The sequence below is a fragment of the Rattus norvegicus genome, chromosome 13, assembly GCF_021556685.1.
Source record: "Rattus norvegicus strain SHRSP/BbbUtx chromosome 13, alternate assembly SHRSP_T2T, whole genome shotgun sequence".
NCBI classification, from domain to species: Eukaryota; Metazoa; Chordata; class Mammalia; order Rodentia; family Muridae; genus Rattus; species Rattus norvegicus.
The window spans coordinates 36,155,090-36,162,626 of NC_141546.1; positions in this window are offsets into that span (position 1 = coordinate 36,155,090).

Here is a 7,537-nt window from a genome sequence, read left to right on the forward strand (position 1 = left end):
TGTGCAAAGTCAAAAGCAACCACCTATCAACAAGGTGCTGTGGCCACTGAGCCACTACCTGACTTTCTTAGCCCCTGTGATTGTTGCCTTGATGAGACTTGCAATTACGTAAAGACATACTTCTGGACAAGTCTGACAAAATTTCTCTTAGGCTAATTAAAGGGAGAAGATCTACCCTAAATGCATGAGACATCAACTGATAATCTGGTGCCCTGGACTGAACATAGAGGAGAAAATGAGCTGAGCATCGGATTCCACCTCTCTCTCTCTTCCTGACTGTGGCCACAGTGGGACAAGCTGCCTCAGGCTCCTGCTGCCATGCCTTCCCCACAATGATGGACTGTGCCCTTGACCTGTGAGCCAGAGTAAACCCTTCCTCCCTGAAGTTGCTTTTTGCCATGAGACAACAAAAAGCAAGCAATGCAACAGTCAGAGCTACAAGTCCTGCTTTTAACATGCATTTTCCCATTTGTCTCCTCACAGTGTTTAAACAGGATCCATCTGGTCAGTGCTGCTGCTTCATTACTTGCCAGTCTTACAAAGGTGGAGTCCAACAAATCAACACCATAATTCATTCTACTTCCAAGTTCTATGAGTGGGCACAGGCACGTGCTTATGAATGAGTGAGTGAAATGAATGAATGAGTTAATGTATGAATGATGAATGTTTTTAGTGAAGTCAGTTGTCTTAGTTAGGATTTTTTTTTATTAACTTGAGTATTTCTTATATACATTTCGAGTGTTATTCCCTTTCCCGGTTTCCCAGCAAACATCCCCCTCCCCCCTCCCCTTCCTTATGGGTGTTCCCCTCCCCACCCTCCCCCCAACAGTCTAGTTCACTGGGGGTTCAGTCTTAGCAGGACCCAGGGCTTCCCCTTCCACTGGTGCTCTTACTAGGATACTCATTGCTACCTATGAGGTCAGAGTCCAGGGTCAGTCCATGTATAGTCTTTAGGTAGTCGCTTGGTCCCTGGAAGCTCTGGTTGCTTGGCATTGTTGTACATGTGGGGTCTCGAGCCCCTTCAAGCTCTTCCAGTTCTTTCTCTGATTCCTTCAACGGGGGTCCCATTCTCAGCTCAGTGGTTTGCTGCTTGCATTCGCCTTTGTGTTTGCTGTATTCTGGCTGTGTCTCTCAGGAGCGATCTACATCCGGCCCCTGTCGGCCTGCACTTCTTTGCTTCATCCATCTTGTCTAATTGGATGGCTGTATATGTATGGGCCACATGTGGGGCAGGGTCTGAATGGGTGTTCCTTCTGTGTCTGTTTTAATCTTTGCCTCTCTATTCCCTGCCAAGGGTATTCTTGTTCCCCTTTTAAAGAAGGAGTGAAGCATTCACATTTTGGTCATCCGTCTTGAGTTTCATGTGTTCTGTGCATCTAGGGTAATTCAAGCATTTGGGCTAATAGCCACTTATCAATGAGTGCATACCGTGTGTGTTTTTCTGTGATTGGGTTAGCTCACTCAGGATGATATTTTCCAGTTCCGACCATTTGCCTACAAATTTCATGAAGTCATTGTTTTTGATAGCTGAGTAATATTCCATTGTGTAGAAGTACCACATTTTCTGTATCCATTCCTCTGTTGAAGGGCATCTGGGTTCTTTCCAGCTTCTGGCTATTATAAATAAGACTGCTATGAACATAGTGGAGCACGTGTCTTTTTTATATGTTGGGGCATCTTTTGGGTATATGCCCAAGAGAGGTATAGCTGGATCCTCAGGCAGTTCAATGTCCAATTTTCTGAGGAACCTCCAGACTGATTTCCAGAATGGTTGTACCAGTCTGCAACCCCAACAACAATGGAGGAGTGTTCCTCTTTCTCCGCATCCTCGTCAGCATTTGCTGTCACCTGATTTTTTGATCTTAGCCATTCTCACTGGTGTAAGGTGAAATCTCAGGATTTTTATTGCAGCAACAAACACCACGACCAAAAAGCAAAGTGTGGAGGAAAACATTTATTCTGCTTATACTTCTACATTGCTGTTCATCTTTGAAGAAAATCAGGACAGGAACTCAAATGAACAGGAAGCTGGAGGCAAGAGCTGATGTAGAGGCCATGGAGGAGTGCTGGCCTGCTTCTAGTGGCTTGCTCAGCCTCCTTTCTTATAGAGCACAAGATTGCCAGTCCAGGGATGTAGCAACCAAAATGGCTGGGCCCTCCCACATCGATCAGTAATTGACAAAATTACAGCTGGATCTCATGGAGGCATTTCCCCAAATGAGGCTCCATCCTTTGAGATAACACTAGCTTGTGTCAAGTTGACACAAAGCCAGCAAGTACACCAGTTATGCTTTGATTATATCACAATCATCCATAAACTCTACACCAACCAGTGAGCTGGCTTTATTATTATCCCCATCTGACAGAGCAGAAAACAGAGATCTATTGAGATAACAGATATTAATATATATGTGAGTAGAGGAACCTGGATTTGAATCTGATATATACAACCTCAAAGCTGAGTGCTTAATTAGTAGGGATACATTTACATAACAGGTTCATTTGTATACATCATACTCAGGTTTATGAAGACAGACAAATTTTCCCTTTGAATATAGTATATATAATGACTTACATAGTATACAAATACAAGAAAGTTTGTGTGTGTGTGTGTGTGTGTGTGTGTGTGTGTGTGTGTGTGTAGGGGTGTGTGTGCAGGGGTGTCATCAGTTCTTTTGCAGCTGGGATTACAGTTGTTGGTGAATCTCCTGTTGTGGATGCTTGGTTCTGAACTCTGATACTCTGATAAAACAGTGTGATGGTTTGAATAAAAATGATCACCCCAAGTTAGTATATTTGAATGTGTGGTCATCATGTGGTAAAACTCTGAAAGGACTACAAGGATCAGGATGTGTGCCCTCATTGGAATAGGTGTAGTCTTGTTAGAGGAAATGTTTCACTAGTGATGGACTTTGAGGTTTCTAAAGCTTATGCTAGACTCAGTTCTCTCTTCTTTGGCAGGATTTAGCTCTTAACAACGTATACAGCACTTTTCTTACCACTGTGCTCTCTACCATGGTGATAATAGACTAAACTTCTAAAACTATAAGTAAGGCACAATTAAGCACTTTCCTTTATAAGAATTGTGTTCGTTGTGGTGTCTCTTTACAGCAATAGAACAGTGACTAAGGCAAGTAGTAAGTGGCCTTAACTGATGATCCATCTCTCCAGTCACTAATTACTTTATTTTAGAAGTATTATGAAGAGAGGAGTCTCCCTGCATCCCTAATCACCCTGTTAACCAGGCTTGCTTCCTGTCTTATCATCATGGTTTTGTTTCCTAAGTATGTTGTCTTTCATATTTACTGTCCTCTGTGCCTTTGTGATGCTCTTGAAAGAATACATATTGGGGGTTGGGGATTTAGCTCAGTGGTAGAGCGCTTGCCTAGCAAGTACAAGGCCCTGGGTTTGGTCCCCAGCTCCAGAAAAGAAAGAAAGGAAGAAAGAAAGAAAGAAAGAAAGAAAGAAAGAAAGAAAGAAAGAAAGAGAGAAAGAATACATATTCTCTCAACCGCAAAGCTTTAACACTCTGGGAGTAGAGAAAAGAGGATCACTTATAAGTTTAATGCCAGAATGGCCTACATAGTGAATTCCAGAACATCCAGGATTACAAAGTGTACTTTTAAAATTATGAGTTACTTTTATTTGCTCCTATATTGTCTTAGTAATTCTGCTAGAGTGCATACCCCATTGGAGATTAGAACGTGCCTGCCATTATGAAATTCATACAATGGCGAATTAAGCCTATGAAAGATGCTCCACAAGTATTTGGGGAATGGATGCATGCAAAATATCTCAAAATTCTGTTTTTCTAGTTTTCATCAGACCTATTTGAGGCCTTTATCTTGTAAGTATTTTGCTGTTCACATTGATTTTTTTTCTTGCTTTCATCCTTCTACTGGGGCTTTTCAAGTTTAAGCTACTATTTCAAAGACTGAGTTTCCTCCTTTAGAGCACATGGTATAAAAATCTTGGAAATCAAGGACACAGCTGAGCTGGTGTCTACCATCATTCCAAGAGATTGGATTCATCCATTCTCATCCTTCTCTTGATTTCTATCTGTTAATGTATGGCACTTATACCTAAACCTACTGGGAAAAAAGCTTATCATTAACTCCTGTTGCTATGATGAAAAGCAACCTATGTGAAAAAGACTTACTTTAGTTCAGAAGACCAGGTTACTGTCTATCATAGCCAGGAAAGCAAGGAAGAAGGACCTTAAAAGAAAGAGTGTATTCATACATGCTTAGTGCTCCTAGCTTTCTTTACCTATCCTGCCTAGAGCCCAAGCCCAGAAATTTCACAACTCAGTAAGCTGGGTCTTCAAACATCAATTACGTCAACTAAGACAATCTCCTACACAACTCATTAATGATACTTTTCCCATTCTAGATTATAGTGAGTTGATCATTAAAACTAGCTATCAAAAGCTAAATAGAAAAACATGTGGTCTTCTTAATAATGCAATTGAAAACTTCCAGTCTCCACTCTTCACTAAAATTCAGAAAACAGACAAACAAATAAAAAAAAAAAGCAATAAAAGGAAATTAGATAGACCTCATAAATGATGCAGAGAAAAGTTATTAATGGTAATAGTCTAAAATCATTGCCTCTGAAATCAGAAATGTGACTAGAATTTTTTGTGTTTCCAGTTCTGCTGAATACTAAAATGGAAGGTACATCCTCTGCAATGATAGCAACAATGAGTGAGGAAGAAGCAAAAATAAATTAATTGCATGAAAATGTTAGAGAAATTACCAATTTGATTTTTGCAATTGCCATAAACTGTAAGTGTGAGTTCCAAATCTTCAGTACTTCACAAATACTGTGCAATTTTAAGGTAGGAGCAGATTTCATTGGCACTTGAATCTTGCATTCTGCTAATGACCTATCATGAACATTTCTTAGCTATTTGAATATTTTCTCTGATTATATGCCTGTTAAAAATACTGTATGGTTTTAAAGTGCATTACTCTATTTGTATCACCGAATTTTGAACATTTGAATACTTTGAAAAGAAAAAAAAACACGATATCACATTCTCTTCGCATGAAATAATGTAACAGATATTTCCAACCTGGATTTTGACTAGCTGAGGACTCATTTAATGAAGAAAAGGTGTTTTACATACTGTGGCAACTGTTACAAGTAGACTACGACACAAAAAATGAAGCAATAGAATTTGTATCTTAGAGTTGATTTATGAAATCACAACCTGCAACTTGTTCATGATTAGTTCTAACAAATACATTCAAAAATTGAAATATGTCATTATCTTTTCGCCAAGTGTATTTGTTCATTGGATCCCTTTCCTCAGGTAAGAATCTGGTTTCCTTCAAAGAATCTTTCTTTAGGTACTGCAATCCATTAGCCTTAAGGTCATGTTTCACCTGCTTTTCTGACCACTCTAAGAACCGATTTGGAAAAGGATCTCTAAGATCCTAAGCAACAACACAAATAAATTACAGCTCTATGAACCAATGAGTTTACTGTGATTGCTTACAGGACTTTTTGGGTGAGAGGTTATTTGCTGGAACATGAATGACTCAAAGGTACCTGCATCACCAAAAAAACCACCCAACACAGGAGAAGACTCATAAAAGCAGGAACCTTGGGCATCTTTGCACAACTTGTAGAAAATTTAAAAATTCAGAGACTCATCCAGGTATTTTGACTGGTCTGAGTCTCCTTGGCCGTCCTTACTTTGCACATAGGAAGGGAAGGATTTTGTGCATTTAATCAGTTTCAGGTACTTTCTGAGTCCTTTGGGTTGTCTACATCCAGGATCTTAATAAGCCTTCTTTTAGAAATTCCTGACTCAATAAGATTCATTCCTGAACAGGATATTTCAGCACATAGGAAGTTGCTACACAACAGCTCTCCTGTCAGTAATCTATAAATTTTAGTGTTGAATTTTGAGATAATTTAAGAAACAGGGAAAAGTTTCTATAATTATGTCTAGAGACTCTATAATATTTCTTAAATAATTCCATTGTTAGTGCTTAACATTTGCATAGGGCAACTATCATAACTAAAATTATGTTACTATATTTATATTGCATTCCTACTAGCTAGCTTAACGCAACTTATGATGTATTTGTAGATCATTAGTTTTCCCTTTGCCGATGTGTTATTTTGTTGATTTGTTCTTTGATCTACAATTCTATCTAGCAAAATACTGTGTTCACCTGTTGTGTCCTTGGCGCACTTAAGAGGGTAAGAGTTACTGAAGATATCCCTGTTTTTGATAAACTTGAGGAATAATGGTCTAACATTTTGTAGATTGCCCTCAACTTGACTTTGTGTGATATTGTAGTAAGTTTAGATTATGAATTTGGGAAAGAAAATCACAGAAGTATAATAATATTTACTTTTTCATATAAATTTAGTTTTGAGACAATTACAATTAATTAATTAGAATACTACAAAGCAAAATGTGGGCCAGTTGATAAAGTAATTACTGAATAAGCAAAAGGACCTGTAATTGGATTCCAGGAACCCATGATATTCCCACTCTGGTTATTGAGAACTCCTTTTGGCTGTTTACTAAGGCCATTTATCTTGGTAACTTCTTTGTTTTCTGGCACTATGAGATGTTTCATGATTTGACATATTTCTGCTTTGAGTCCTAACACCCAGAGGAGGCTGTTGTCTTTTATTCAAGAATGATAGCAGCAATCAAGACCTGGCCACCTTCTGTGTTCTTTCTCCTTATGTGTCCTTGCATACTCACTCAGTTTAAGTACAGATCTGCTTATAAACACATGACTATGGTGAGTTTTGCCTATCCTTCTGATTCCGAAGTGTCTAGGAAAGAGTTCATACTGATGAACTTATATTTACTCATGGTCTCCTGCCTTTGCCCTTGCTTATCTGCCATTTCTGTCTTTAGAGGTAAGATTACCAATGTTTCTCCTGCCATGTCCTATTTATAATTTTTTCAGCCTCAGTACATGTGTATAAAAGTCTTAGGATTTCTAACTCATACTCCCATGAGACACAACTGTATCAATTATGACATAACTGTGATTTGTCTGCACACCATCTTATTTTACTCTGTTTATTTCTGCAAAATCACTGTTCCCAAATGATCCACAGCAGAAGCTTCTCCAGTAAAGTTAGTTCAAGATTTTTTGGAAACAGTATTTTTCCTTGTGTAATCCCCTTACTATTGCTTGATTTCATTTTTCATATACAGTTATTTTTGTTACAGAGTTCCATGGGTGTTGACAATTGTGTAATCTATATTTCCCATAATAACAGTGACATACATTTTTAAGTAAACTTACATACTGTCTTTGTGGTCAGGTAAAATACCTCAGTAGAAAAAGGTACTTGCTACCACTTCTGGTGACCTGAATTTAATCTCCAAAGTCCACATGGTAGAAGGAGAAGACTGACTTCCACAGGGTTTGCTTTGAGCTCTACACTTGGATCACGGTGCATACATGCATACACACACACACACACACACACACACACACACACACACAATGAATTAATTTATTCATTAAACCATTAGGCCTCCTTTTTCCTT